Here is a 7,385-nt window from a genome sequence, read left to right as displayed (position 1 = left end):
TGTAGGTTTGTTCTTAAGTTGAATCTGTATGTAAGTCGGAACTGGCGTCCAGATTCAGCCGCTGCTGAAACTGACCACCAGTTCTGACTTACATACAGAATCAACTTAAGAACCCCAAGCGTCCCCAAGTCAGCTGCTGCTGCAACTGATCAACAAGCCCAGGGCAGAGCAACTCTGCCTCGGGCTTCCTGTAGTCAGCGCTGGTCAGTTTCAGCAGCGACTAACTCAGGACGCCTGGGGCAGAGCAGCTGGGGTGCTGCTGGGTTGCTCCAGTAGCGCCGCTCCTCGGCACTACTGGACCAACCCAGCAGCACTCCATCTGCTCTGCCCCAGGCGTCCTGATTCAGCCGCTGCTGAAACTGACGAGCAGCGGCTGAATCAGGACCAGAGCAGCTGGGGTGCTGCTGGGTTGGACCAGTAGCGCCCAGAGCGGCGCTGTGGGACCAACCGGCAGCACCCCAGCTGCTCTGCCACAGGCATCCGGAGAAAAGCCTAGTCTGCTGGGGGGGGGGGGGGGCGTACTAGCTACGCCCCCCCCCCCCACCCCAGCAGACCAGGAAGACACAGGCGGCGGACCGAGACGCACTGCGGTCCCGCCGCCTGGGTCCTCCGCGGCTTTGCTCCCAGTCTCCCTGGTCTGCTGGAGACCAGCAGACCAGGGAGATGGGGAGCAAAGCCTCTGAGGACGCCGGCAGCGGGACAGCCGTGGGGCGTCTGGGCTGTCCTGCTGCCGGCTTCCCCCGCTGCTTTGCAAAGCCTCGGGGAAGCCGGCAGCGGAGCAGCCCAGGCGCGCCTGGGGTGCCCCGCTGCCCGAGCCCCCCCGCCCGTGGCTTTCCAAAGCCTCGGGGAAGCAGACAGCGGAGCAGCCCAGGCGCGCCTGGGGTGCCCCGCTGCCCGAGCCCCCCCCCCCTCCCGTGGCTTTGCAAAGCCTCGGGGAAGCCAGCAGCAGAGCAGTCGAGGCGCGCCTGGGCTGCCTCGCTGCCCGAGCCCCCCCGCGGCTTTGCTTTGCGTCTTCCTGGTCTGCAGACCAGGAAGACGCAGAGAAAGCCCCAGAGTACCGGGCGGCAGGACTGCGAGGTCCCGCAGTCCGTGTACTCCGGGGCAGCCCCATTCGTAACTGCGGATCTGACATAAGTCGGATCCGCGTAAGTCGGGGACTGCCTGTTTTTGTAATTTTGGATTATGATCTGTAGGTAAATGTTTATGTAATACCAAAATAATTAAAAAGAATGTAGTTATCTTTCCAGTGATCTAACACGGTTGGTTTTTGTGAACTGGTTTTGCTATGCAAAATGTAACTTTGCTTTCATGAGTTTTGTAAATAGGGCAATTTTTAAAAAATGTATTGTTGTTGGCATTACATGGTTGGAGCATGGGCATACAGCAGTATAGTAATAAAGAGTACATTAGGATTCCCTGCATCCAGCAGTAACAATGGAAACTACAATAGGCATCAGTGTCTCTTGTAGGAGAAATATTTCTGGGTGTTCACATTTTCGTCTGCCAATATATTTTTCCTTGATTTGCTTTGTAAAGAACAAGAAACTGCACGCTGTTTCATCAGCTAAGTGTGTGCAAAATATATTGGCAGCCCAGTAGCTGAAGGCACGACTGTTCAGAGCCCATCACATTGAGGAAATTCTCCCACACAATGCATTTAACTCATAGACTTTACTAGCAGAAGAGACCATCATAATCATTTGTCTGATCTGCACAGTGCAGACCTCAGGTTGTCACCTACCTACTCCTGAAATAGGTCTATAATCTCTGTCTCATTTACTGAAATCCTCCAATCTTGAGTTGAAGACTTCAAGTTACAGAGAATCATTTATGTTGGATGGATTCAAACCAGCAAACCACCCTTGCACTTGCTGCAGAGGAAGGCAAAAAAAAAAAAGTCCCTGTCAATCCAACTTGGGTGGAAAATTCCTTCATAACACCAAACATGGTAAACAGTTAGACCCTGAGCTTGTGTGCAACCAGACACTTGATAAACTCTTTCTGTAGTAACTCAAGATTCCTCAAGTATCAGAGGGGTAGCCGTGTTAGTCTGAATCTGCAAAAGCGACGAAGAGTCCTGTGGCACCTTATAGACTAACTGAAGTGTAGGAGCATAAGCTTTCGTGGGCAAAGACCCACTTCGTCAGATGCATGTAGTGGAAATTTCCAGAGGTAGGAATAAATATGCAGGCCAGGATCAGGCTGGAGATGACCAGGTGGATCCAATCAAGGAGGATGAGGCCCACTTCTAGCAGCTGATCTGGAGGTGTGAATTCCAAGAGAATAGAAGCTGCTTTTGTAGTTAGCAAGCCATTCACAGTCTTTGTTTAATCCAGAGTTGATTGTGTCAAACTTAAAGATGAACTGTAGCTCAGCAGTTTCTCTTTGAAGTCTGGTCCTGAAGTTTTTTTGCTGCAGGATGGCGACTTTTAGATCTGCAATAGTGTGTCCAGGAAGATTGAAGTGTTCCCCTACAGGTTTTTGTATGTTGCCATTCCTAATATCAGATTTGTGTCCATTGATTCTTTTACGTAGGGACTGTCCTGTTTGACCTAACCAGATCAGCCATACTGTCACTGGTACATTCTCCTGCACATCCACCAACGTAATATATGCCATCATGTGCCAACAATGCCCCACTGCTATATACATCGGCCAAACAGGACAGTCCCTACGTAAAAGAATCAATGGACACAAATCTGATATTAGGAATGGCAACATACAAAAACCTGTAGGGGAACACTTCAATCTTCCTGGACACACTATTGCAGATCTAAAAGTCGCCATCCTGCAGCAAAAAAACTTCAGGACCAGACTTCAAAGAGAAACTGCTGAGCTACAGTTCATCTTTAAGTTTGACACAATCAACTCTGGATTAAACAAAGACTGTGAATGGCTTGCTAACTACAAAAGCAGCTTCTATTCTCTTGGAATTCACACCTCCAGATCAGCTGCTAGAAGTGGGCCTCATCCTCCTTGATTGGATCCACCTGGTCATCTCCAGCCTGATCCTGGCCTGCATATTTATTCCTACCTCTGGAAATTTCCACTACATGCATCTGACGAAGTGGGTCTTTGCCCACGAAAGCTTATGCTCCTACACTTCAGTTAGTCTATAAGGTGCCACAGGACTCTTCGTCGCTTTTTCAAGATTCCTCCACATTCAGAATTCCAACTCCAGTAGGAATAATGGATGGGCCATATACCACTGTAAGCATCTCGTCCAGAAACTTATTCAGTTCTGTCTTAAAGCAAGTTTAAGGTTTTTTCCCCCTACTAGTTCCAAACTTTATTTCCTTGATAGGTAGAAACATTTGTCTAATTTCAAGCCTTAACTTGCCAATGTATATTCATTCGTTCTTATGCCAACATTAACCCTTAACTTAAACAACTTTTCTCACACCATAGTGTTTATGTCTGTGATATATTTATAGATATCAGTCATGTCTCCTTCTTAATCTTCATTTTAAGAGGCTAAACAAGCCAACATCCAACTTCCTTAAGTCTTCTCTCTTTTCCCCGCTGCTATTACAGGTTGAATTAATCCTTCCTATACATGGGAACAGGGGCAGATGACCATTTTGCGGGGCCCCCCTTTGCCACGGCGTATGCACGGGGCTTCTTGAAGCACGGGGCCCGGGGCGGCCGCCCCGCTCGCCCTGCCCTATATCCGCCCCTGCATGGGAAACCAGAATTGCACATAGTGTTCCCCATGAGGTTGTATTAGTGCCTTGTATAATGGTAATAGCACTTCCTATCTCTCCTAGAAATTTCCTCCCAGATTCATCCAAGGATCATAGAATCATAGAATCATAGAACTGGAAGAGACCTCAGAAGGTCGTCAAGTCCAGCCCCCTGCTCTAGGCAGGACCAATTCCAACTAAATCAACCCGGCCAGGGCTTTGTCAAGCCGAGACTTAAACACCTCTAGGGATGGAGACTCCACTACTTCCCTAGCTAACCTATTCCAGTGCTTCACCACCCTCCTAGTGAAATAGTTTTTCCTAATATCCAACCTGGACCTCTCCTACCACAACTTGAGACCATTGCTCCTTGTTCTGCCATCTGTCACTACTGAGAACAGCCTCTCTCCATCCTCTTTGGAACCTCCCTTCAGGAAGTTGAAGGCTGCTATCAAATCCCCCCTCACTCTTCGCTTCTGCAGACTAAACAGACCCAAGTCCCTCAGCCTCTCCTCATAAGTCATATGCTCCAGCCCCCTAATCATTTTGGTTGCCCTCCGCTGGACCCTCTCCAATGCGTCCACATCCTTTTTGTAGTGGGGGGCCCAGAACTGGACACAATACTCCAGATGCTGCCTCACCAAAGCCGAATAAAGGGGAATGATGACATCTCTGGATCTGCTGGCAATGCTCCTCTTAATGCAACCTAATATGCCATTAGCCTTCTTGGCTACAAGGGCACACTGTTGACTCATATCTAGCTTCTCATCCACTGTAACCCCCAGGTCCTTTTCTGCAGAACTACTACTTAACCGGTTGGTCCCCAGCTTGTAACTATGCTTGGGATTCTTCCGTCCCAAGTGCAGGACTCTACACTTGTCCTTGTTGAACCTCATCAGATTTCTTGTGGCCCAATCCTCCAATTTGTCTAAGTCATTCTGTACCCTATCTCTGCCCTTAAGCATATCTACCTCTCCCCACAGCTTAGTGTCATCCGCAAACTTGCTGAGGGTGTAATCCATCCCCTCATCCAGATCACAATTCCCTTTTTCATGGCTACTTCACTCAATGTCTGATACATTGTTACTAGTTGTTAATTTGATGACTAATAATGTGCTAACACCTCAATTGAAAGAATGGCATGTGGTATTTAAACTAAGCCACTTCATTGGCTTTAATAGAAATAAAATTATGTCTTGCTTTCAAAATATAAGGGGAAATTGTTTACTGTCTATCCAGATAATTATATGGCTTTACGTATTAAAACATATACTCGCTATATACATATAGTATATATAAAGAGAGAGGCATCCCTCTAGTAACACTAATAAACCAAGTTTGGAGCTCTACTAAAGCTGTTTTAAATAAATTGTTATGATATGATAATTGTATCACCGAGGACTGAAATCTCTTCTTCAGTGATTCAGTTCTGCCAACAATACTACAGCAAGATGATGTTACTTTAAGTCCTGAGGAACATACTGGGAGCCAACCAGTGCAGACAGCTCACTCTAAGTAAAGGACAGAGAGCTAGAAACTTGAGTGCTAATCCTAGCTCTGCAACTGACTTGTCTGGTGTCCCAGGGCAAGTCACTTAATTTAAATACTTCACAAATGTATACATATTAGAGATGGGCAAGACCTATAAGGATACATTTTTAAAGGATCTCAATTCAATATCAAGGTTTCTTAGTCGTGGTTTACAGACAACATAAATGTTGGACACAAATGTTAGAACTCAGATCATACAGATTGCTGGATTCAGTCAGACACCTACATACTAACTACTGTGTCCTCTATTGTATCTGTAAACTGGAGGCCATTTTTTAAAGATCTCTTAGGTCTTTTAATTTATTTCCCTGACTGTAGTCAGCAGAAAGATATGTACATTCACTCGTATCAAAACAATGAATTCTCTTCAGTATATTTGAAATCTTTTAAATATTATTTTCTGTGAACATTTGTATGAAAGTATATTTTCTTTTGTTTGAAAGTATATTTGTGAGACAAAGCAGAAGCCTTTAAAATATGTATGCAAATGTATGTTTTCATATATTTGTATTGCAAATACTTGCATGGATATCTTGAAATCTTTTTGATTATTCTTCTTTTTCTGAAAGCTACAATCATCTTGTCAGGGAGTAGAAACAATACCTAGTGATCTAGGTGACCATTCTCGCCATCTAACAAATAGTAAGTATTCAAAGGCAGAGTCAAAAACTCAACAGTTCATGAATAACCAATAATACATGCAAAGAAATTACAACTTATTTGGCAAACAATTTTAAATAATGAGCAAGGTTGTAAAAATCTGAATCTGTTCACAGTTTACTCATGAATAAGGAGGAAAAGCTAATCGGTTACAAATTATTTGCCCAGATCCATGGAGGACCAAAGTCAAGCCAATACATTTTGAAGACATTTATTACAACATAATTTTACAAAACACATGAGACTAGATTTTGCTTTCAGTTACATCAATGTAAATACAAAAAATCCATTTATTAAAACAAGTTAAAGTATTTATCCAGCAAACAAAAGTATTGATTTGCTGAGTGTCTGTAGTTTCAGATGTGAATATCTAGCAGATCCCATTCAGGTGTTAGAATGAGCTACTTTTCCACAACCAGAAGTACAAAATCCCCCCCAAAACATTACCCAGACAGACTGAAACTGCTAACTAAAACTGTAACCATTACATATCCTAATCTTGCAGAGTGTAAGAAAGACACACATATATTTGAATACTTAAAAATGAATTATGACCATATGTACAGAAACTGCATCTTGCAAGTGTTGCAAAAATGACACAAAGGATTGGTAACTGGATTTCAACAAAGCTATTAGAATGAATGTTCTAATTCAATATTCAGAACTACACAGATTTATTTTACACACTGGCCAGGTAGGCCAATTGAGTATTTCTAGTCTACAACCCTTTATTTTAATAGTTTTAAAACTATCTTTACATGATGTCATAGACAACCACAGTTTCTGTATCTATCACAGTAGCCATTAAATACTTAATCAAGAGAAACTTACTTAGGATAGAATCCATACAAGGTGGTTTTTTGTACTTTTAAGATAGAGCCATTTACAGCCTGCTCCAATTAAAACTGGAATATAGGCTACTAGATTATAACATTCTTACCGCACTGTAATTTAGTTGTGCAATTGATCATGTCTTCGTATGGCACACTACTGGGGCACCATAAAGAACAGTCAATCCAAAGATAGAATGAACCAAAGTTTTTTTTTTTTCTTTATTTCAAAATGGTGACAGAAAAGCCTTCCCTGAATGTACAAGAGACCTGTGATGGCCCAAAATATTATTGTTTTGGCTGAAAAACAGTAAATAGCATCACGGGAAAGAGGGAAAGAGAGGAAAACTTGTCCAGTAGAAAATAATTGTTATATAGTCACCCTATATACCAACCAAAACAACATAAAGAACCCAAAATATGTCTAATATTTGCTCACAGATTAGTTGCTGGTACTTCAGAAAAGTTGTTATGCTGGGCTAAGAAAAGCGGAAGACATATTTTGTACTTCAGGGAATATATGGCACATAAATGTGAAGCACCTAGAACAAAGAGCATTTGGCTCCTATTTACACTGAGTCCATGAAGGGAAAGTGGAATAAAACAGTTTATTACAATCACCCTCACATGCCTATGTTAGTAAGTGGTTATGACCAGTGCT

This window comes from Pelodiscus sinensis, chromosome 7, assembly GCF_049634645.1.
Source record: "Pelodiscus sinensis isolate JC-2024 chromosome 7, ASM4963464v1, whole genome shotgun sequence".
In the NCBI taxonomy this organism is placed as follows: domain Eukaryota; kingdom Metazoa; phylum Chordata; order Testudines; family Trionychidae; genus Pelodiscus; species Pelodiscus sinensis.
The sequence above is the reverse complement of the archived record's forward strand: the minus strand, read 5'-3'. Positions refer to the sequence as shown.